Source organism: Cyanistes caeruleus, chromosome 12 (genome assembly GCF_971803275.1).
Source record: "Cyanistes caeruleus chromosome 12, bCyaCae1.hap1.1, whole genome shotgun sequence".
In the NCBI taxonomy this organism is placed as follows: domain Eukaryota; kingdom Metazoa; phylum Chordata; class Aves; order Passeriformes; family Paridae; genus Cyanistes; species Cyanistes caeruleus.
Genome location: NC_141712.1, coordinates 9765236 through 9791151, shown reverse-complemented (window position 1 = coordinate 9791151; position 25916 = coordinate 9765236). Strand labels below are relative to the sequence as shown.

At 38.8% G+C, this 25916-nt stretch overlaps 1 protein-coding gene across 1 annotated transcript in view; it reads right to left on the bottom strand.

Annotated features, from left to right (window-relative positions):
• Positions 1 to 25916, bottom strand: part of NKD1 (NKD inhibitor of Wnt signaling pathway 1) — a 263749-nt gene that overhangs the window by 148411 nt on the left and 89422 nt on the right. The window contains exon 7 of the mRNA XM_086847543.1: positions 18044 to 18220. The gene's annotated coding sequence lies outside the window, so the exon portion shown is untranslated. The remainder of the gene's footprint in view (positions 1 to 18043; positions 18221 to 25916) is intronic.

Sequence of the window (25916 nt, the reverse complement as noted above, 5' to 3'; positions counted from 1 at the left end):
ACTCAAACCAGAGCTGAGTACTCAAAATCATCAAATGAAAGGTAATTAGTGCTGAGATTTCAGATTTTGACTTACTGAGCAGGATCTGAGTGAACTCTCTTATCCAGTAATTAGCAGGTAAATAAGGAAGAGATCATCCATGGCCCCTAAAATGCTTGCATAAATGCTCATATGGAAAAAGAAAGATGGATGATTAAAAATAAAAAGAGTACCAGAAAGTTGTTAGGAGCCTTGATTCTACCATTAGTAATTTCATAGTCTCTATTGACTGTCAGGTAAAAAAAAACACCACACATGGATTTAAGAAACCAGATGGCTCTGAAGATGAAAGCAGAACTAACAGCTCAGGGTAATTTTTACTATGTCCATTAGAGATCTTCTGAAGGTGAACAGAAGGAGGAAAGCAAGCTGGTCAAAATGTAGGACACCGTATCAAAATCATCCCAAATAATGACATTACTGTAGAGAAGCATAATTCTGGACATTCTAATGCTTCTAATACTTCCATTTGTTATCTATTTATTCCTTTTGAAACCCTCACATGTATGCCTTTACCCATAAGAGAAGTCCTGAGAGAAATGAGAATGAAAAATGAGAATGAGACTTGCTCTCATTCTAGAATAATAATATTTTTTTTAGGAGTTCAGTGAAGGTTTGGGAGACACTGGGGTCTCAAGTAAGACCTTTGGCCTCCAGCAGATCAGAGGTAAAGGATTCTATCCTATCTTCAGTGGTGTTCAGCATATTGACCTTTTCTTTTTTTAACCTCCTCAAGCAGGCAATTTAATTAAAATTAAATCCTCAGTAGAGCCATAGTGAGGACATAAAATTCATGCCAAATCTCATGCAAACAAAAGGAAGATCAGAGCACCATAGGAAAATTTTCTTTGGTGCTCATGCTTTAGTTGATTTGCCTCTGGCCCCTTGTAAAGTAGAGAGGATAATCTGTGACCTTGCACAAGTACCAAAGATTTTTATTTAAGCATCTCCTTTAAAAGCACTTTATCAATAGTTAGCTTTGTACACCAGTCCTGTGAGGAAGTTTCCACAAGAGAGGTTTCAGTCAGTGTGTGTGAGCAGCCTCAGCCCCCAGTGCCAGCGCTGGCTGCAGCACACGCTGGTGGCTTAGGTGTGGATGGAAAAAAGTCACCCTGCCATGGAGCTTCCTCTGAGACATTTCACTCTTCACCAGGAAAACAGATGCTCGTGTTTTTGTGCTTATGTTAAAAAGTTCTTTCAAGTTTTGCCTTCAGTGACAAAGTTAAAAACAGAGAAAAAAACGTTTCTTCCTGTTTTAAAAATAACACAAAAAGCTGAAATTTCTTTTGAAGAGAGTAGTCCAGGAATCAGAGAACCAGGGAACAAAGAGTCTACGTTTTCATCAGAAGACACCAAAGGAAATTTCTGCTTCCTACAGTAGCACATCAAACATTTTGTAGGGTCATTCCAGCCATCCTGGAAGCCCTTCACTCTCAACAACATCTCTGAAATGAATAATATGAATATCAATAAAAATACATAATTCCTTCCTGTTGATGGCAATAGATGGAGTTTATCAGTCAGGCCCACGCAACTTGTCTGCAAAATAATGATATATTCTCACATTTGTTCTTATATTTGTTTTGTGAACAGAAAATGACACAGCAGAACAGCAGCTGTTGGATATTACAGCTTCTCTAAGAATAAAAGTACATAATACAGGACTCCAGACAGCTCATCTAGAAACAAACTTCTTTTTCTTCAGAACCTCTTATTTGCTGTTTACTACCAGCCAGTTGTTACCAATGGAGTAATAAGTCTCTTCTTTTCTCCCTGTCATATATATAATATATATATGAAAACAAATATATATATATATATATATATATACACTGAGCCTGAATAAATGTAAATTATCTCAGTAGCAGCATTTAGGTACCCAACTCTCTCTTACATTTTTCAGAAATAATCCACCAGGGTAGACACAAGCAAAGGACTGGCTCTGGAACATCAGCATTTTATTTTAATATGTCATACAATCAAAATCAAACCTCAAAAAAAGAAACAGTTTGGAGATGAGCTTTTGAAATGGAAGTGTGTTTTTTTGAGAAACAAAAAGAAAGTTATTAAGAAATCAGATGAGAAAATTTGCTGCACTTTCTTCAGATACTTCTGGCACACTCAAGCATCAAAAAAAATATCCAGAGAATATGAAGAGCAATGCACTGATCACCTTATTTTAAAAATCAAACCAATTTCTATTTTTAAATTTTTTTTTCAAGAAAGGAAAAAAACCCACCAAATTCATACAGATATTTGGCCTCAAATGCTAGGGATTTTTTTTAAAAATTAAAGACTTCTCTGTCTTCTGATGTTACCCTTATTGTAGGAATGTCATTCAATGTAAATTTTTCTCAGGTAAATTTCAATTCAGTTACTTTAATTGACAAATTTAATCACAAACAACTTTGCACACATGTGATTGAATCATGTATATAGTAGAATAAATATGCAGGATGCATTCCAAATGTGTTGGCTCAGGTCCAGAAGTCAATGACAGAAGCAAATTTGGATTACCCACATGCTTTAAATTAAGCACTTGCTTCAGTGTCTGGAGAATTGAAACCATAATTTTTTACTTTTTTCTCCACAAAGACTTTAGAATATTGTCCTGGGATATTTAAAAATAAAGAAATATGAAGAACAGTGATGTTAATACAGTTACACAGAATGAGATAGTGAGAACAAGAAAGAAGTGAACTGTGTTGCCTTAGTATTTGAACTCTTTCTATTGTAGAAATCTACAGACTGTGAAAATCTTGACTGATAAGTTTGTATTCAATCATGGATTAAGGAAATACATTTTTCAGGATCTTACTATAGAGCCAAGAGACTGAAAAAAGCCTATATTCTAGCTCTCTAAGAGAATCTTACTGTGCTATGTTTCAAACCAAGCTAAATAAAATATTCATTATTATTTGCCAAAGAATGTTTTATTCCCTCATAGTTCTGCTTTCTTTTTCCCCTCTTACTTTCCCCTTGTGCTTGAGGAATTACAGTTCTATTTGGTATATTCTCATATGTACAATGCAGCACTATGCATGACAGTAATTAAATAAAAAAATAAAGAGTAAGCAAATATTACTGTAAAAAGGCAGAACCAAAACCAAAGCTTCAATGATATTAAAGCTGGAAAAAAACTACTTCCAATTCCCTAGAAATGATACAACAATTCCCCAGCAACAATTCAGCAGACAAACATTTGCCAGTAAAACTGGGCAATAGCTGTGAAAATACAATTACAAAAATGTATTTCTTTACATATGCTAAATGTATAAAAACCCCCCCAATATCTTTTCTCAGTTTGCATCTCTAGTTAGCTCTGGTTTTTCTCCAGATAGGTCTGCATGCTTTTTTGGGTTGTAAAAATCAAGGAAAGTTATGATTCTAATTTAGTAATCTGGTAGAATTTGATCTGGTCTACTTCATCTTCAAGGAGTTTAAGGGTTTGATGCACTGATCTGGCTCAAAATGTAGACACAAAAGTCTGAAACAGTGTACTGACACAGTTACTTTTTAAAGAAAATAATAGTTGCTCCCATTCTAAAACAATTATTTAGATAGTTCTCCTTCATCTTTTATTTCTCTACATGTGGAATTTAACCTCTTTTGCACACAATGCAGAGCAGCATGACTAACTGATATAATGTATAGGAAATGACTTGTGGAGCTAAAGCAAACAGTTGATGTGCTTACAAGATAAGTGTCAGCTTGCGGAAATAGCAAATAACAATGACACAATTCCCTCCTCTCAAAGTATGTGCACAGTGCAAAGACCTGCTGCTAATTTTCACTCAGCAAGGGGGGATGCCACTGGCCTTTTGTTACACAGAGAAGCTGGTGATGTCATTTGGCTTTGTGCTGCAGAGTCTGCTGCCTACCGGCCTGCGAGAAGGTTTTTCCCAGCTAAAAGTAACACTTTGCCAGGCAGAATTAAATAATTCCACATGAATCATTCCTCCAGGCTATTATTTTGTTCATATGTATCAGAATCTATGGTTGAATGAAGTATTCTATGGAGTAAAATATCATTGGCATCAACATGGGTTTTGCACTCTTTGGACTAATTCTCTGGTTCCTTTACCAGTAAATGCCCTTATTAGGCATGGAAAAAGATGCCTTAGGTTTTACTTTTTAAAGTAGTCCCAGGAATCTTGGTAGTCCAATTTGCTCTATACAAGAGTTTTAGATCAAAATATGCTTTTCATCAAAACATAAGAGCTTCACTTCCAACAGAACAAAATTAGGCCTAGGCAAAAAAATGTTTTCCTAACTTTTATTTTTCTTTTCATTTGAAAGCAATTTATTTTAACACTTCCTGCAAGGCAGCAAAGTGCAGACTTTGTAGCAAAGTCAAGGACAGAAAGGAAAGGCAAGACTTTTTCTGTGTTAGCATTTGTTCTTTTATAAAGGGATCAGCATAAACTTTACTCACACTGGCTTTTTCTATTTCCAGAATTTCCAGTTCAGCTTTCACGGAGGTTGTCAGAGGGCTCCCCATTTCCAGGGAACAACAATGAAATACAGTAATTGGATGTGGCACTGCTACTCTCTGAGTTTATCCCAACTTGTCACTGCTGGCTACTGTTTCCCCTCATTAATTCCATCACACTGGCTGGTGGCCACTGGTTTGACATGCCCTGTCTTAGCAGAAATTGTTCTTCTCTCAGTGGCCAGTCCTCATTCCTTACACACTAGGGCAGTTCTGCTGCAATCAGCGGGATTGCTCATATGCATCAGAGCTGGCAGGACCCGCCTGAGGATCCTTTAATAAGCCAACATGAAATAAAGGAGCATGTGGTAACTGAGCTCATGTCATTAGTTTGCATTGTCAGCTCTGTACAGGGTAATAGCAGGTATGGAACTCCCTGTAGCCAGAAAATTGCATCCAGCCAACAATGATCACAAAAAGAAGAGTTGTCATGGAAAGGTGACAAGCACATGGCCAAGAAAAGGAAAAGATTGACCAAAAACATACAGAAGAATCCATGCTAATTCCTACTGTGCTGCTGATTTACTGAATAGCAAAATACTTTGAAAATTATCCTCAGAAGTTTTACTGGAAGAAATCAACTTAGATGGCAGATCTGAAGAAATGCAGATCAGCAGAAAACAGGACAAAACAATTCAGGACTATCAGACTGTAAAGCCTGTTAACATCCAGTTGCCCAAACACTCATGGAGCAGCACTAGTTCACATAGAAACACACAAAAATAACCCCAGAAGCAGGATTGCCTCAACACATCACCTTACACATCACTCTTAGACAAAAAGGAAGGCAGCATGATTTAGCCCATCCCTAAAGAGCAATAGGCTTTGGGGTACAGTGTGTTTGAATTAAAGTTTTACCTTCAGATCCTTATCAAATATCATTGAGAAAACTGGTATCATACATATCAATATTAGTCATAATTTATACATATATAAACACATGTAAATTGTTAAATATTAAGGATAATTAGTAACTTTAGAATATATAATAAGCATATGGATATTGTTTGATAAAATATTTTTTCATTCTCTTTGAAATAAAAAACCTGAAAATTTAATTTACCATCTTAAAAAACAGGCAAGACTTTGTCTGGGCATTCAAATTATAATAATTGTTTTCAATTATGACATCTGTTAAGCTTTGATTATCAATTTAAATAATATTTGAGCATGTGTGGTTAATTCACAGATTCCTCGGATTCCTTAACTGAATAATATGTTGATCTTTGCTCTGCAATGTAAATGATCATATTTTTGTAAAGTTTTTTGTACTCACATCTAGAGGAAACTGCATTTCAATGATGGGTGAAACAGTGATTCCTGTGTGGACTATAAAGCACCTAAAAAGCAATGAGCTGCAAAAGGGTTACAGTTACTTGAAAACAGAAACTTAAGGGAGGAGATTTTCTCATCCCATAATTTCCTTGGGTCTGTTGTTAGCACCTTTCTCTGTTTTTGAACCTGTAGGAAATATTGTATTTCTAAAACAGATTATGTTCCTTTTCTTCTCTGTATTTCATCTTTTTTTAAAACTCTCACCTTAAAAGTATTTGTAATACCCAAATATTAGCAGATTTCTGTCCAGCTGAGATTGTCAGTCATCTCAGAAAAAGCCCTTCAGTGGGAACCACAAGTCCAACGTTATCCACAGAAGTCTGCTTCTACTGATAACCTGCTGCCTGCCTTTGCAGGGAATCCACTCCCTTTGACATCCCAGGTTCTAGGAATCTGCCAACCTTAGAGGTTGCAAGGGCTCTTCAGGGCTGAAGGAAAATCTGCAAGCCATTTTCCTAACCTGGTGAGCCAGGTCAGTAAGACAATAAAAGAAAAAAATGAAAGAAACTAAAATAAATAGCTTTTGACATCCAGTGCCATAAAAGTAAAATAGCTTAAAACTTGGCATCATATAGAAGTTAGCTAATTATAGTGGCGCCATTCATGATGATATAATTAACTGTATGTCTGCATTTCTATTATAAACTCCTATTTTCAGAGGTTTATGATACAGCTTTAAAAATTTGCTCTGGCCAAAGACTTGGCATGCTAAATCTCACCCTGGAAGCAACATTTTTCCCTCCAAAACTGAAGAAGAAAAACCTGCTGTGTTTTAGTGGTAATTTTTTCTTCTTTTGTTGTTGTTGGGTTTTGTTTTAAAGCTTATAATAAGGTAATAAAATTAACCACATTGAAATAGTGCCCTTTATATACTCAAAGACTACAGGGTTTTAAAGCACAAATTTTGACGTATGTTGTGTGATTTAGTGATAAAAGCTCTGCCCACAGCTCATTTCTGGAAATGCTACTGTGCTGCACAAAGTCAGGCCAGGGACATGTCCAAAAATTACATACTTCTAACAAGGACCTGCTGTTAGAACAACTCCTGCACTCAAAACATCTTGACATCTCCTCATTCCCAACTGTCTCTTCTTTTTCTCCTGAAAGCTGTATGGCTGCCAAAAAGCTGATCTTACAGGAATGGAATTGAGATCCCTCTCTTGGATTCAGCAAATGTAGCAGTGACTCCCTATGGAAAGGGAAGAAACACCCTGCAACATGCAAAAAACACAGGTTACTTGGAAGTGGGCAGGTCAAACAAAAACACACAGAGCTCAGGGCTGAAGCACTACAGGGAGATTTTCAGTGGTTACTGGGACAGCCCATCCCTGGGCTGATGAACTGCTCTCAAGTGGGGTGGTTCTCCAAATGACTTTGGGGTGCTCATTGGGTGACTCTTCCAATGTACAAATCATCTCCCTGATGTGAGCACAATGAAACTGAGCTCTTATGGAATGAAAATCTACAGAGATACACAGAAATTTGGTGATGAATAATCAGCGAATTTACCATGATTAAAGGAAATATGAGTTTTGCAGAGTTATAGCTAAGGACTAAAATACTCCGTACATCTGCTCCACAGTACTTATTCAAAACTACCTTTTTCTTTTTTTTAACATCTAGTTAAGATTTAAATTGATTTTGTTTACTTATGTTCAGTTCTTACAGAATCCCTTAGATCATAAATTGGCCTCATCACGGAAATCCTAATTGCCAAGAGTGTACTGGAAACTTCCATGTGATCTAGAGAAAGTAGTTTCCTTCCCCTGTTGCCACTTGAATGTTCTGTTCCTACTATTCTGCTGCTTTCCTTCAGCTTGGAGAAGTGATTTTTTATTCCTTTGACTCTCTCACAATTCCTTCTGCAATTTTGTTTGGAGCCAAAGTATTTGGAAATCAAAGGAGAGTTTTAACTGCCTTATCAGTCAGACTGGTGGACTCTGTCCCAATGGTACACAAAAAGGTATTTTCTTCCTTTCTCTACTGAGCTGGTTAATCTTCCCTCAGAGTTCTCTCTTTTGGGGTATTGCTTTTAACCCAAAAGAATATGAAGAGACACTTTGTTTCCTTTGCAACAAAACATTGAAGCACTACTTTTCCTCATCTTGCTTTCCCCCCTAATACCACAGCCCCACTTTGTTTAGACAGTGTTTCTGCAACCCTTGTCTGCATAACTATATCACACAGCTAAAAGTTTCCTTCACAGAAAATGCCCTTCAAATACTTTCCAGATTAAACATTATACTGGCTCTCTCCAGGAGGCCAAACATCATTTTTGAAATGCCACATGTACATTCTGAACTAACTCCAGTGGTGGTGGTCCATCTACACCGTCTCTCTGCTCTGTATCTCAGGATGTAAGGTCTTAGGGAAAAAAGGTAAAGCCATCCCCATAGCACAAAAACACAGAAAACAACAATAAGTCTGGAAGTAACACCATGCATATTTCATCCTTGACTAGAAAAGCTAAGGAGTAAATAAAATTTTAAAAATAATTTACATGATATCTTACTGCTTATAGTAACTATAAAACAAATGAGAGCATGCTCCTAAGAGAAAACCATCCTAAAACATTTGGAAAATTCAGCGTGGCTAGAGCCCAGGTATCTGGTGACAGCATTCGTGATGGAGTTGTTAGAATTCATAAACACACAAGTGCAGCCAAAGCTCTGACTACACTGGGGACTCTTGCCAAGGCGTAGAAGTTTTCCTTCCCTCGCTGGTAAGGTTATGGAGGGAATATAAACTGTTTGTATATGAATCATTGTGATTCCTCAGGATATCAAGGGGGCCCAAGCCAGAGCTTTTCTCTCTCAGGCTACCAAGAGTGCCCATCCCTCCCAAGCCAGTGCCTGCAGTTCCATGCTGGGCACAGGCTGAAACACTCCCCACCACAGCACAGCTTCCTAGGCAGTCCAACACGGCCATCCACGATGGCCCAGACACCCAGAACGAGTTAAGGGATATGCTGCAGGGATACAAGGCCGTGGCCAAGTCCACAATGTAGATTTAATCTGTGGATGCTCCCAGGGCAGAACCCCTGCACAGTCACAGGTGCTCCAGGAGTGTCTGCAGACCTGCTGCAGTGCTTCCAGCACCAGGAGAACCCCACACCTGGGTGAGTGCCAGGGGGATTTATCAAACACAAATGACCAACAGAACTTGAATGCAAACTCTTCTCACAGTTACCGTGGACATAACTACCACCAGCTGCTTCCTTCTCCATGTATGCCAAGAGATCCATAAATGAGGGTGATGAAGGATTAGACTCTGTTCTTAATTAAGCAATGTATATTGGAGTAGTTCCTCCAAAGTGAATGTAGTTCTACTCTATTTATTTTGGTGTAAATGAAATCAGAATCTGACTATTTGCAATGCAGCACAGTAAAAGACTAAATTAAGTCTTCAGTAAGCACCAAGCCTCCTAGAATTATTTCAGTGACTGTCTAACCTGTGAATGACCCAGCCAAGTACTATTTTTTCATACATTAATGCAAACACATAACAGGCAACAAGAAACAGCCAACAGTAAAAATCTGGTGGGAAGATAACTATCTCCTCCTTTGTCTGAATTATTTCTTTTCCACTGTGATTTTATCTTCACTGCATGCTACTTTTATAAAAAGCATTTTGTAAACCATGTATTATAAAATGGAACAAATGACAGGGTGTTTGTATGAATTGTACTTGCATTTCTGCATGAGTTTGATATGTAATTCTGAGCTTACCCAAACTACTGATAATTATATTTTAAATACAATTAGAGAACAGAGATGCTCAGGAAGATTTTCACAATGTATTTTCAGGTGAAAATGCCAATACATTAAAAATTCAAAAGCCCAAAAATCAAATCTGGTCAAAGAAGGAGGGAAAAACAGAAGACAGGTAAGGAAATGAGAAGAACATATCTTCAAATGAGAAAATTCCCTTTTTCATTCAGATTTCCAAAAAGGGAGATTAAACTGACTTTGTAACATTGAAAGTCTTCAAATGAAACTGGAATGTCTCAATAGACTCAGTCCAAATTTCTGGGAGATTTTACATTTGAATAATATTTAAATTAGCTTTTCATCTAGGAAAAATATTAAATCTTGAAAATTCTCCCGAGTTAGGGCAATCATAATGTGCCCAGCAATACTGCTAATCAGCTGCTCAGAACATCAATGTCACCTTGCATTGCAGCACCAGCAGTGGTCCACGCCTGAAGGGTTTTCTCAATACTTGAACAATAGTTGGAATGTTTGGGTAGGATTTCTTTTTTAAAGAAAACAAGGTGGGGATTTTTTTTAAAGCAAGATGATTATTTTTCCCAAAAATTTTTGCAAATCTAGACCCGCCCTTTAATTTAAAATGTTTTAATTGAAAATATCACTATGATACAGTCCTAATCTAGAACTTCCATCTTTTTCTATGCCTTAGAAACTTTAGTAATTGTTCTAGTTAAAATAATATAATGAATAGATTAATCTTAGCAAAGTGGTTTAATTTTCTGGAGTGAGATTTTATTAAGTAATTCAAAGCTAATATAGACATGAAATCAATAAAATGAGATAATTTTAAATTTACATGTTTCTTTCTGAATGAGATTTTAACATAAAGTATCAGAACTGGTATTTAAATGAATATTCAAGGTACTTCCTATGGAGATTTCAGAATGCAGAAGGTTTTTCAGATTTTCCATTCTGAGAAAATTTTTCTTTCTTGCAAGCCCTATTGAAAAGTCACTTATTTCCCATAGGATATAAAAATGAGTCTAATTTTCCTTGAGAAAGGGTCTGTGATAAGCTGTTCTTCTCTGTGACCACTGGTGCTGCCCTGTCCCAGTCTAAGTTAAATTCTTTCTGTGGGGAGCCATCAGGGTGTCTCCTCAGGGAAGTCAATAATTAGAGGCTTTTTCTTCTGAGCCTTTATTTCCATCTCCCATGGAAAGAAATAAGGAAATAAAAAATTCTATAATTCTTTAAAATCCAGCGGCTTGGCCGCAGTGGGCATTACCTGAAGGCATTACCTTCTCACACTTTAATTTAACAGCTGCTCTCTTTGATTTACATAATTCCCAGGTGAAATGACAAGCAGAGCTGAGTTTCTGCCTGCAGCCTTGGCGGCGGTGTCCGGACCCAAGCGCCTCTGCAGCCACCTCTGCAGGGACAGAGCTTCTCCAAGGGACACCCGGGGTCAGGGCAGCGCTGCTCTGGCCAGGCCTGAGGCAGGGACACCTCACCCTCCAGCTGGGCTGGGCTCAGCCTGTGCCTTCTGCAGGAAAATTGCCCTGATTGCTGGGCCTGGGTGTCACCAGGGCAGCAGCAGCCTCTGGAAGCCTTTGAGGGGTGATGATGATACCAAGATGATTTTTTGTTTCTCCTTTTATATACCTTTTATGTATCCTCAGTATTCTTAGCATGCATATTGGTAATTCCTTAAGTCTGATAACATAGCATAGCCCTAGTATTTTTTTAGGCCATGAAACCAAACATCCTAAAGGCCTCTTAGTGGGAGGCTGGAAAACACTATGCTATCTTGGGAAACCAAGGTCCTCTCTAGAACATACCCTGTAAACTAGAGATCTGGCCCATCCAGGTGGGAATTCCTTGGATGGGAGGATATCACACTATTCATGCAAGCCTCTCATTGAGGCATCCTTGTTAGATATGCAAATTTGTAAAGTCTATAAATTTTCCATGTGATCTATTGTGTGTGCATTGCAGCACATCTCACCTTGGTGATGTGATGCACCAGTAAGGTGCTTTAGGATCTTTTTTAAGGATCCTTATTAAAATACCGAGGTAAAAACCCCTTATCCCTTAATTGTGTCTGGCTCTCAATTTTTTAAGACCAGGGAAAGGCATCAATGACATTGCAGAGGACATGCAGGCAGTGCTGCTCACAGCCCCCCAGGGCTGCTCGGGTGCGTGGGACCTGGGGACCTGCCCTGCAGGGACCCCGCCAGTCCCAGCCCCAGACACGCGGGGTGCCCAGAGGGTTGTTGTGCTCCCATGCACAGTCTGCTCTTCCTCTCTAGTGGCCATCTGCCATGGAAGGCAGCATTTGGCACTAAAAAGATGTCATCTTGTCATCATGTCATCCCTGCAAGGCGGGTTCAGGCATCCAGCCTAGGCACGGGTCACAGGGGCGAACACTAGGAGCATAAATTTGCTACTTACTCAAAGAAGAGAGGGGTCTGTGCAGTTCAGAGCACCTAAACTTGAGGCCTGAAGCAGTACAACACACCAAAAGAGCAGTTTGCCTCCCTACGCCTTGTTCTTTTCAACCACTGCAGTGTTTAAACTGCAGAGCTGGCTACTTTCAAAAACAGATGCTGGATTGAAAAGCTGACATTACATTATGGGCATTTAATCTTATAATCAGTGTTAGATAGTTGCATAGGTCTGGGCCAAGAATACACAGATTAGTTTTCTTTGCATCATTACAAACACTTGAAGAATATTTTTTGCCAAGGAATTTAATTTTATTTTCAACCACAATTATTATGGACTTACTCTGAAAAAAACATAGTGCACTCTGGGAAGCATATGATGAGCTCCCAAATCAACATTCATGCAATTTAGAAATTAAAACTTATTTAAGAACCAGAATTTAGAGTATTATTGAGGTTCTGTTCTTATTTCATACTACTTTAGCATCATGGTTTGGCAAAAGGATCTAGTCAGTTCAGTAGAATCAGTATAATGATCCCAATATTAACAAAAAGGAACAACAGGGAATATGATTTAGAGGTAGTACCTGTCAATTTTGAAAGACCATCTTTTGGCTTATGTGCACTCCTGCTGTGTGTATGTGAGAAACAGCTGCTTTCATGTATTTCCAGATCAGTTAGAAGTATCTCCCAATACAGCTAGAAGATAATGAGCCCAAGTCTGCTCTGACTGCTGTCTCACAGACAGGACAGGACATCTCTGCGCATTGTGGACTTGCTGGAGAATCCTCAGCTCTCGGGGGACAAACAGAAAAGCAGTCAGAGCAAACAGCTTTACCTACAGGCCTACAGCTAAGGCAGTAGTATATTAATGGTTGCCACAGAAAATATGAAACTGATTATCTGCCATGAAATGAGAGGGCTGATTCTCCCCAGCTGTACAAACTCCTGGCAGTGTAAAGAATCTGCCATTTGCCTTTGCTCTCTGAACACACAAGGAAAATATGCCTTACTGTTCTCTTCATCCTCTTCTTCACTACCATGACTGAGACTGGGTATACAAGCAAGACAAAAAGGTACCAACAGATTTATCACCTGGCTGACCTTGGCCATACTGTCAAACACCAATGTGACTGCAGAAACAGACGAGTACTGTGCTCACTTCATCGATAAATCACTTCTGGCAGCTACAATCCCACCAGTACTGCTGGCAGGTAAATTTTTGTCCAGAGAAACTCTATTAAATATACTCCCAGTGACACACAACTGACTAAGCCAATAGGGATTTATAAGAATGAATTAGATAATCTGCTCCTTTTAGTGGCTGTAATGGGAAATGTTCACTCCTTGGAGCTGTCCTTTAGCCTTCTGTAACAGGAATACAGGTTTTTGTGAAATTCTCCTCAGCTTTGCCATAGGATTGAAAATATTGTAACTATGTCAAAATTGTTGCCATCCATGTCAAAATTTGAAATTGCCTACAACATTTTTTACTTAGTAGTACTTTTAATAACTGTGTTAGTCAATATTTGACATTTGGTCCAGTGTATATTGTACCATTGAGACTGACACAGATTGCAGGTTACAAACATCACACAAATGCACATGTCATACAAATCACACCAATGACAAAACACACATGTACATGAAGTTTTTTTCATTTGTTTTACTTACATATTTTTAAAAGTTTTCATTGACCAACCCTACTTCAAACCTCCCCTCCAATCTGCATAGATCCAGATCATCGATAGCCTTTAGTCAGAAGTTTGGAAATGCAGAGATCAATAACAGCCCATGTCCTGCCTTGCTTATGAGGAATGAGCGTTCTCTACTTAAAGGCAATTTTTGTTAGGCATACTCTTCGAGTTTATCAGAGACAAGTAATATTAAATAGTCAAATATTAGACTCTGGTTTGTTTATAAGTGTTCATAAAGGGTAGAGGAAGAAAAAGTAACAGTTTAATATAATTCTACCATTAGTTATACAGCTGCAAAGCTGAAGAAGCTCAAGCGAAATCAGCAGAGATCTCCAGATACAATGCCATGGCTGACAACTGCATTTGGCTCAGCTGCTTACAAAGCTCAGCAGTGGCTATCATCCTCATTCAGTCACACCAGCACAGCGAGCAGCACTTTGGAAAGAAGATGATAACTCCTTAGTGGCACATCTGTTAGGTATAGATGGCATTCATCTGAGTAGCTTTGCCAATGGATGACATGCCAAGTCCTTTATGCTAAAAGGCTTGTGCTTGATGTTAATCATTCGCTCTCTGCCAGTTAACATGTTTATCCTTCTAGGAAATACTTTGATCTATACTGGCACTTGAAATATAGCAACCAATTTTACTAGACTGGAAATGAACAAACAAGATCTTGTGTGAATTGCCAAATGGCACAGCAAAATGCAGGATGCACGTTACAAAGGGTTGCTTAGCAACTAGAAAAAGCCATGCACTTCGTTTCACTATTTTGGTTTGAAATAGAAAATAAATGGCCTTATAATTGTTTGAAATACACAGAGAGCTAGAACATAATACTGCTCTGGAGAAATCTATTTGTGAGCGTGTGTCATGGGAGACAGAGAGACTCTGAACTCAACATTCAATAGGTAAGTGAAGGAGAAACTGCCTTTCAGATATTTTGCCTTAAAATGCAAATGAAATGGTAGTTTAAGTTCAATGCAGGTATTCAGCTATTCAGCCAGGATTTAAAACAATTGTTTATTTTTACCTTTCATCTTCAGATGTTAAGAGGGTTAGGTTTTTTTTGCAAAGAACACTATTAGCTCATCCTCCATTTGCATGCAAGGAAGTGGAAGTTTAGAGCAGTTGGTACTTTACTCATGCAAGTTGCCAAACTATGACTACATCACAGGCATCCTGAATCTAAACAGTCTTAAAAAAACAAACCAACTTCTGCATAACATATCCTCCTTCCTCCCTCTTACGCAGCGGCCTCCATGCCTGGCAGCATGGTCTTAAGTACACAGATATAAATAATTACCTAGCAATACTTCATCTGCATACAGGAAAAAGAGAGGTCTCTAAAATCTCCAAGCCTCCCATACTTTGAAGCAGCTACTGTCTTTACTTTCCAATATGAGAAACTGAGGCAGAGATTAAAGTGAGTCTTGAAAATCACATGAGAAGCCTCTTGGGATTTGAGAGCAGAGTGTGGACACCTGACATTTCTCTTAGCAGTACATTTCTCTTCCACCAGTACTCTTTTTATACAGGGATGCAAAGCAGGTCTGAGCACCCCTGCTATTCCTTGGCCGTTAAATCCCCTCACCAACACGGTCTCTGTGTTAGCTCCCGGCACAGGCAGCCCTGGTGCCGAGGCCAGCAGCCCAGACCTTCCTGCAGCTGCAGGAACCTGTCGAACTGGGTGGGAGTTGAGCAGGAAGAGCTGCGAGGCTCAGACCTCTGTGGCAGTGTGGTACAGCAGGGTGAGCTGAGCACAAAGGGGCAGCCACTGTCAGGAGGTGTCAGCTCCTTAATCTATGTAACGTGTAAGCTGCAGCCAACAGCCTTCTGCACAATACTCCGCGTGTCCGCTGAAAATGGCATTGCCCATAATTGCATTGTTTGCTTAGAAGGGACCCGAGATCCGGATCAAGTTCAACAAGATCTGTGTCATTCTAGTTAGCGCTGTTTTTCAAGCACACCCCTTCAGTGAACAGAAAGCCCTCTGAATCCATGACCAGACTTTCAGGGCCAGATAACTGACTGTTTCGGTTTCTTTCAAGTTGTATCGCAGTAGACACACACAGTATCCTGGATACTGGACAGATTTAAAAGTGGGAAGAAAAGGTTCCAGCACACTGGCTTTAAAAGAGAGAACAAAGTAAGTGAGGATCAGAGGGAGGAAGGCGATCGCTATGACACTAAGACAATTAATCACTGCCAGATGTTAAGGGTCACACAGCACTGCATGCTGGGAAGATCAGCAGGGGTTCTTGGACAGGGAATAGAGGGAAAAAATAACCTGTCATGTCAGTGAACTAGTCAGGGGTTTAGGGTTCCTGTCGTTTAACTATTAGTGTGCTCTTAATAAAATGACAATGCATTGAAGGGGAGGAAGATAGGGGAGTTGGCAGAAAAGAGGGAGTGACAGCTTAATAATCCCTGTCTGTCAAAAGCACTAAAAATACCATCCCAAATTCAATGTTCTTACTTTTGTAATGAACGCGCCAGGGTTCCTGTTTGATTAATAGAACACTTGTTGACTGACAAGGACAAATGTGCACATGGTCTGAACACAGCCCTGTGCATAAATAATTTAAATTGCACTATGCCAAAGCTCAGCTTGCACTGGGGGTTCTGTGATAAACCCCTGTGTTTCAGCAGTTCATAACTTGGCCCTAAAAGAAAAGCTCAAAAATCTTGAGCCTAAAGTTGGACCGGGAAGGCTGGTTGGTTTCTTTGAAGTACGAAAAAGAAACCAATACCCTCTGGAAATCACAGACCTTTGCTGGTGTAGTGATGGTGGTGTCTCTATTGGCTCCAGTTGTATGTCTCTCACATTACAGCAAAAAAGAAGATGGCTTTACACTGAATGATGCAAACAAATTTGTGTTCATGATAATTCCCAATTTATACATTTCTATTTATATTTATATTCATAATCATATTTATATTCTTATTTATTTATTAATTAACAGCAATGGTAATGACAGGGGTATATGCTCACCACAAAAATGGGGGAATGCTTGCTTGGAACTTTAGGAATAATTTTCAAAGGGAAGTGTTTAGACTGTTTTGTGAATGGACACTTAGTTGCAAATATTTCCTTCATTCCCTTGGGAGATGAACTTTGTTTAGTTAATTTCTTATCTGATAGTACCCTTTTCCACAAAAAATTCTGCTTTTACCTCAAAAAGGAACATTTTGCACCAAAACTGGTGCATCTTTCTGTTCTTAAAACAATGCTTAAGAGCTTGTAAATTTATGGTGTGATTATTTCTCACTCCTGAGGCCCACACAAAAACCTAAAGGAAGGAACAGACAATTAGGACACCTGCAGATGTACTGAGTATCTCAGACAAGACCTAACTTCAAAATTTTTATCAGTCCTGTACAGGTATGACTGAATTTCCATGTATCATGAGTCAGAATTCATTCTTCTCAACATTGTACTCATCTGATGTGAACATGCAAACATTTGGCTGTTTGGCTGTTTTTTGCCTGTCAAAACAGAGCACTTCTCTAAGTCATTATTCAGGTAGTAAAATAGCTATGCTTGTTTAAACAGTTCATCACAATATGATCAGAACAGAACAATAACCAAACAGAATATATTACCACATTAAAAACTATAACACAATTTCCCCAAAGAGTACACATACTTTGTCTAATAACTGCTTTTTCTTTTCAATTTGTTGGATTTTGTAGTCTATCAGACTATTTTGGTGGCCTAAATTTCAACCCAGAGAAATGCTGCTGAGCACATTCATCTTTCTTAGTGCCATAAAAACTGAGATTTCTTTGGTACCCTTGAGGAGGCTTTAGCTTTGCAGAATCAGGCTCTCAATGCTTAATAAAATAAGCATTAGTTTGTTGAATCACTCTGAGTATTTTTTCCCAGATATTGGGCGGGGGGGAAACAATTTAAAATGTGAATTATATAAATATCAAATTTGCATACATTACATTCTATAAATATATAGAACTTCTTATTTGCCCTCTTCCATATTAGATAATATTAAGAACTATATAGGTAGTCCTCAAAATGTAACCATTTTTGGCTTAGTAAGTCTCCTTCAATTGTAAGAAGTCATTATTTTCATTTCCTTGGCATGCTAGTTGGAATTTCAAATTGTTCTTACAAATCTCCATTAGGCAAGGCTTTATAGGAACCTCCATGATGCAATCAAATTGTATAAGGAAAAGGGGTGCACAGGAGCAGCTTTTGCAGTTTGTTGAAATTACACAGTCAAGAGAGTAGCTCTGCTGCACAGCACAGAAACAAGCCCAGGAACTTGCTGCTTAAGCTCTCCATCCCTCAGTTTAGTTTCCTCTTACCCTTTCTTGTTGCAGTTCACTGGGGTCAGAAACACAGCAGTTGGTTGCTGCTACTTTGTAAGGCTTCTGTTTCCTGGTGGCCCATGATGCTGTGTCACTGCAAGGGTGCTTCAAGGTACAATGAGGGTTGAGAGGCTTTGGGAGACAAAGGAGCCACCTGAGGTACTGATGAACTGTCTGAATAAAAAGAAACAAACAGAACTGGTTACACAGCTACAAGGCTTTCTTGCAGCATATTCCACAAGTAGTTTTACCTTGTGGGATGGTTTTCAGAAAGCTAATAAAAGTAAAAGTAAAATTAATGTTGTATAAATCCCAGATAGCTCTTGGGTACTTAATTTACCTCAAGATTTTCCAGCTTATAATGAAAGAAGAGCCAAAGGTGACTAGACAGACAATACACCACATTGCTACAGCTGTATGCAACCCAATCCTGATGTTCCATCAGCTTGGACTGTAGTAGCCACTTCATCATCCTGAGACATCTGGCAAATGACCAGTATACTTTTGTCTCCATGTTTTTATGGGTATAACAGCTTGAACAAGATTAAAAGTAAAATTTGCACCTTTTAGAGGTGCAATAGTCTGCATAATTGCACATGGGTTATGTTAGGAGGGCATTCTCATACATGAAATTTCCTTTGCTCCACAGCACTTTGACACTTGGGTTTGTTTCATACTTTAGATTGTTCCCCTAAATGGCATACCATGATATACTGCGAAACATTCTGCTGGATCAGTCATACAATTACACATGTTTGTTCCACATGTGCCTACCAAAAATATCCAGAGCTTCCATATAGCTTCCTTCTTTAAAGTAAATAGAAAGGAATAGACTGTTTTATTCCTCTCCAAAACTTTAGTCCCAGTAAACAAAAAAGAGTTATAGTGCATGTAAAAAGCATGGGCAACAACAAAAAAAAAAGCACAAAAGTTTTTTTGCTGTTTAGCTTTCATCATTTAAGCTATCAAACAAATAAAAACAGACTGGCTAGCAGCCAACTTGAATGGTATTTAAATAAATTTCTATTACACTTATTCACTTTGGAAAATGCAAAATAATTGATCAAAAGCAAAAAGCTCCCAGAATTTATTTTTAATTTAAAGCTTATATATTTACAACCTACAACAAGCTACTTGTTCTGCTGTTCTAGCCAGAACAAGTCATCATTTTAATTTGTGACAATAAATAAACCTATTTTTTCCTAAATGTGGGAAAAGTTTAAAAACTGATGTGAACAAAACATACCTCTTCTCTTCCAAAAGCAACGATGAGCATTTTAATTTTTGTTTGAAAGCATACAAATAGGCAGATATAATTTTACCTACAGAACTTAATTGTCAACTCTGCCCACTTATTTCCAGGCTATATTCTCAAAACAGTATCATACCATTGATTATTCAGCTAGCAAACACACAGGTGAGCTGTTTATTTTAAGAACATTTCATTAACCCGGTAGGGTCTTGGACTGAATGAAGTGGCTTAGTTTTCCTTTGTGCATTGTGGTAGAATATGCACCTAAATGATCAATTGTATTTAACCTCCAGCCCAAATTAGAGTAATGTGGCTGACAGGAGGAGAGCTGACTTTTAAACCCAGCCAGCCAGGGTGTTTTCTGACAGAGTTTCAACTGAACAACACACATGCAGACAATTAGGCAGGTTTTAGAGGCTGGCCAAAGAGAGAAGAGCTGGAAGCATGTTCCTTAGTGTTTCTCATTAGAGCCTGGCTGGCTGAGAGGATTCCATGGGAGAATGGCTGGTGCACGGCTGCCCTTTCATCTCCGAGACCTGTGCTTAATGTGCCGCAGATTGTGTGGGTGTGAGCTGGCCAGTGGGGTGAGCACAGCCCCGAGTGGAAGCTGGTTCTCCCAGTGGGATCCCAGGCTGGGGCAGGAGCACAGCTCTGGGGCTGCTGCTGTGGGCAGGGCTGTGCCCCACGCAGCCCCTCTGCACACAAAGGTTACAGCACTGGCAGTCTCGGCCAGGCTGCTTGCGGAGATTCTGAGCTCCCTGACAAGACATGTAGGCCTGCTCTCCTCTTAAAAGAATATCTAAACCCCAAGCCCATCTGATAACACTGCTTTAATTCACTACAATTCTGTTGTTTCTCATCAATCTCTTCAGGTACAGCTTCATCTGCACTTCCCTGAGCACTGGAAAGGATTTGCATTTGGAGTGCACTTTACTTCAGCAGCTTGCATGTAATAATTGATATCCTGTTACTTTTCCAAATGCTTTAACAAGAGTTCAGTGTGTGTTAGTCTGTGCGCATTCACAAACATCTGTGTGGCAGTCAGATAAAACCCAGACATATTGATAAGATGGTCCAAAAGGAAGCATTAAATGCATAAATACAGTGTGTCTACCATGACCTGATATGTTAATTTCTTCATACTTTTCACATATTCTCTTGAATTTTGTTGTTAAGCCAGGATTTCTCAGTCAGGGAAGCAAACCCTACTCCAACACATCCAATTTCCCTGCAGTCTTTCTAAACCGCAAACTAGTACAATTTATAGAGGAGAATATCTGCTATGAAACATTCTCTCAAAGGGAATATTTACTGGAGAATCCATCACTCTAATGACAACTTTTTAACCTCCATGTTTTAAACATTTTGCTACAAATATGTCTATTCACATGAATTAGTAGAGCCTTATCAGTCAGTAGTAGACCACCACATGTGGTTTTGTACAGATCTCATGTGAGGAGTATACAAAGTTTGAATCTGTTTCATATATGTGCAAATTATTCCAGAAACAATTTTCTCCTTTTTATTCTAATCTTTGACCTCTCAAAGATGCATTCTGTAAGCACCTTTGCACATGATGCTGAACCAGAAAAATAAGTGAGATTCTTGCTTTTCTTTTGCTCCCGTTTAATCTGATGACCCTCCTATACTTAGTGGTCCCAGAGAAACCCCAAACTATCTTTTATTGTTCTCCATGGCCACATTTTACTTCTGAAATATTTACTGCTTAGCTACACCTAATTGCCTTCAGTGTTGCCTCTTGGAGAAGGAATGACTGTCAGCCTCTTCAGATTGCTCTTCCCAATGCTGCTACACAAATGATATAGTTACAACTCTCCCAGTACTTATTTTCTTACAGTTAAAACATCTGGAGCCCGTTACTAACATGAGAATCACAAAAGGAGGAAAGTTTCTAGCCTATGTGGTTTCTGAGAAAAGTCACTCAAACATACCCTACAAGCCCACAGAAATAAAATAAAGCCACAGAAAATAAAGCTGTAATTTTATTTATTTAAAGTATCATTAATTTTCAGTACTTAGGGATGAAAATACCATTTGGCTGATCCTCTCATCTCAGAGTGACCCTGATGCCCTGACTCCTATAATGGACAGGCAACCCAGTGTTTGGTCAGGAGGAGCATTTTCCTGTGCTAGGAGGGATGCTCAGAGCAAGGACAGTGTAAGTATGCTGTGACCAAGACAGAGCAGTGCCACCCTGCCCAGGAGCATGTGGGACTTGAAGCCTGTATTTATTTCCCACTGTAATATATCTATTCCTATTCTCTAAGACACTTTCCCAAATGCTTACATGAGCAATAATTAACTAATAAAATGGTAAAAAGCAAAATTTATGGTGCTGTCCAAGATTCAAATGGGTTTGGAATTTGCTCAGAGATAAATTATGTTTTTATAACACCTGAAAATTTCCAAGTAGCAGACAACTACATGTTTGTGAATCAATTTTACATTTTAAAGATACTTATAGATTTACAATTTGGAGTTAAAGATTTCTAAAAATATGTGTTGGATAAAACTTTTAAGAGACTACAAGCCATTTTGGTTTATGTGCAAGAATATACCTGATAGAAGAGGAGCTCTTGGAAAGCTTCAGAAACCTTTAATGTGAAGCCCTTGTCTTTCCCATTTTTTGAAATCTTACTCACCTGAGTAAAATAACTGCCAACTGATCCTTTCAATCTGACAGGCTGTAACTTTCTGAGCCTGCCTTGGTCACAAAGGGCCAAGAAAAGCTGCCTTACATTGTCCTTCCCCTCTTGTTCCTCTGTTTCCCAACTTTTTCATCTTTCTTGTGAATTTAGAGAGTTTCCCACTTCTAAACTCTCAAGCTTTCAAAGTGTGACACATGAGTTTAACACACCTTGTTAACTTAATATTTCACAGAAAAGACTTTCCTTTGGAGATATTCTAGGTCAGCCTTACCACTACTATGAGAAGTAATTTTTCTAAGATCTTGATACATATAAGTACCAAGCATCCTCAAATTGTGAGATCAGAATTAGACCATTTATGATTTCCCACTGGAAGCTGATAAAAAAAAAAAAAAAAAAAATCAGAGGAGCAATTTTGGTCCACTGCCATCAATGGGAATTGTGAAGAGTCACAAAGGAGAAAATATTCCTAAAACAGAGATGGAAATAGAGAAGGAAAAGCATGAAAGGGCTTCCAGTCATGCAGTGGATGTTGCTCCCTTGTGAGCACACTCTGACGTTTTCTTCTTAACAATGAACAAAAGCTATTTTCTCTAAGGAAGAGGACAGGAAAAGGCTCAAGCAAAGCTGGGTCAGGACTGGTTAGCATGGAGCTTCTGTGTCATTGGTTAGGGGAGGTAAAGTCCGGCAAAAAGTCTCTCTTGCCTGTCCCCAGCCTTTGCCCTCCCTTTGAAGTCCATCTTGTCCCTCCAAAATGCTGCTTGCTGGGTGTCAGGCTTCTATAAATTTCCCTGTCCCAGCCAGATCCCTACTCAGTCCAGCTTTTATCCACACATCCCTATAGTTGTGCTGCTTGTCCTTTTCAAACCTCCAGTTGTAAACTGTTCCCCTAAAACTGGACCTTTTAGGAAGAAACAGATGAGATTTAATTTATAAACATTTTTTCCAGCAGTAAATAATAAAGCTTTATCTGAATGGATCTTGGTTCCTGCCACATTTGATGTCCCTGCCACATTTGATGTCCCTGCTTTGAAGCACTACTAGCACCTCTGCACCACACAACTTTTCATATATTTTGAGACTTTGGGGAGGGGGGGTAATATTTTTTTCTTTTTTTCATTAACTTCTTCCTTTTGGACCTAGAGGTCGAAAAGAATTAAGGAAACACATAGCTTTTTCCAGCTGAAGTAAGATACAGAGATTTCAAAGACCTGAACTACACTCACAGTTTCCCAGTGCTTTTGGCCAAGAGAAGCAGTGCCAGGCCATTATTGCCTCTGATCCAGCCTGGGGTGGGAGAGCACAATTCCCCCTGAGGGCAGAGCAGAGGGCTGTGCATTCCCAGCCAGGGGCAGAGCACACACAGCCAGGCAGCCACACCTCGTGTCGTGTGGCCCAAACAGAACCAGCTCTGCAGCAGACACAGCAGGCACTTCACACTCCTTTATAAAGGTGTTCTGATGGTATCTGGTAGCATAAAAGATTTTTATAAAATATACTTACTTATGTCCATATTTAATTTAATTTTTAATTTTTATTTTTTTTTACTCTAACAGCTGAGATAAATTTATCCTTTGATGAGCTCTAACAAATAGTGGAACACTAAAGCCACGGGTAAAGATAATACAGTCAGAATTTACAAAAGTGAAAGTTAAGCACAGATTAATACTAAGATACAGACTTTGCTGGCTTGATGACTGAACAATATTATTTCAGGAACAGTGTATCATAGAGCTTTCACTTCTTGTATTGTTTTTGCACTTGACATGTATGAGGACAGGAAAACTTAGTTGTAAACTGGAGAGAAAGCCAGAACTTTCAAAACTAGAGCAATCTGAAGATGTTCAGGATACAATTTTAAAATAAACAACAGAAAAAGCAGTTTTTCCAGAAGAATGCTTCCTCCCCCTCTTCCCTGTCTCACTCTCCTCTGCCTCCAGCAGAGCCAGCACCAGATGTTTCAGAAACCACACACTGGGCAGACACACAGGATCATCTGTCCCTTCTTCCACAGAGGTCTCATCCAAAGGGAAAAATTTAGACAACCTGGTTCAAAGAGCATGCCAGTAGCAGCAAGTAGAAAGCCTTCCATTTTAAGTAGATCTTACCTTTGAAAATAGAAATTTTAAGGGAATGATCTGTAAATTTCAAATCCATAAAATTGGATCACAACAGTAGAATAGTCTACAGGATATTTTTGTGATAAACACATTAATCTAAAACAGTTCATGAATATGTAATCTACCAACATGACTAATGAAGACTATTTTCTCAGAATTAAGATTACTACAAAACTAACACAAAATAAAGTCCTGACAGGGAAGTAACAATATATAGATTTAAGAAAAAAGTGAAATATTTTTACACCAAAATAGAAGGATTTTACCCTAATCCAGGAAACTGTTTTTCCTATATCCAAATATCTTTAAAAATGCAAATTTAATTTCCTCAAATATATGCCATGGTAAATATAAATTCTAAAAATAAAACATTTATTCAGGATTAATAGTGACACTTAATAGGATGTATTTAGCCATTGAAATCATGAGAAATAATTGAAAATGGGTTTGTTCCAAAATAAGATTAATGTGTTGGTTAAAAAGATATTTCCTTCTATGTGTAAATGTAACAGGCAATATTTTTTCTCTTTGACCGCTTTTTTTACTTCTAAAAGCAGCAGCTGTAAAGGATTCCTGGTGACAAGTGCTGGGGTCACAAGCAAGGCTGGGCAGCAGAGAGCAGTGCCAGGATAGCACTGAGGAGGGGCTGGGGGTTTGCAGCCCCTACATCCCCTCCATGACTGCCCAGTGTAAAACACCTCTTGGGTTGCTTTAAAGCACGCAGACAGCCACTCCTGCCCTGCCTGGCCCAGGATCAAAGGACTGGAAAGGTGGCTCTGTGCCACTGCTCCCCCTGGCTCTGCTCAGCTTCACGAAGGCCAAACTCAGCACAGCTGAGAATTCATCCCAGCACGTTAATCATGGCTTGGGTGGAATTGCTGTCATACTGAAGTTTTCATTTCCTCCGCCTCTTAAAGCCTGACTTGTTCAAAGGAAGACAAGATTTCAATTTTGCAATGAAGCACCTCAGATTGGAAAGGTCCTTCAGTTTGCAATTCTAGAAAGCAAGGGAAATTTGTGGAAGTCGAGCATTTATTACATAGAAAATATTCACGAGTGGAATTATTTCAGATGTCACTTAACAGTGATGTAAATACAGCACTGTGAAAGAAAAAGTCCTAATCAAGCTGCTAAAAGCATTTTCATAGAAGAAAAATGTACTGCAGTTAATATCAAATTTGATTTGCCGAAAGTGCAGGAAATTGAGTTAGGTGTTCCCTCTGTCTGGTGCCAGTGGGGCTTCTGGCTGTACAGCCTGGCACCAGAGCCTTGGGGGTTTCTTTGTCTTTGCTTTTGCCTTCACATGGAGAGAGACAAAGGAAAAAAGAAATTACAGTCATTTCAGTGGGAAGAAAAAAAGTCACAAGAAGAATTGTACATTCACAATGAACAAGTGTAGACATGGTATTAGCAAAATTTCTTACACAGAATCAAGTAGAGATATAATTCAGTAAATATATTTATATATATATAATTCAAGTAGAGATACACAGTAGAGATATAATTCAAACCTTTACTGCAGTCCAGCTGCAGTATTGAGTTCAAGAGAATTATAAGTCCTTTTTTATTAATTATATTTAAATGGCATACAGAGCAGAGACATACCACAGCTCTGGCACTATCAGAGCCACAACTCTATGTATTCTAGAAAACTCAAGACCCACTGGAAACAGATATATATTTATAACATTTATAATTGATATCAACAGAGCATTATTTAATTCCAGAAGTTGTTCTAGGAGTTAGAGTCAGGGGCTACTGTTTCCCACGGACAGGCTGGATTGAGATGACTGTACTCACTGGGATGTGAGGGACAAAAAATGCATATG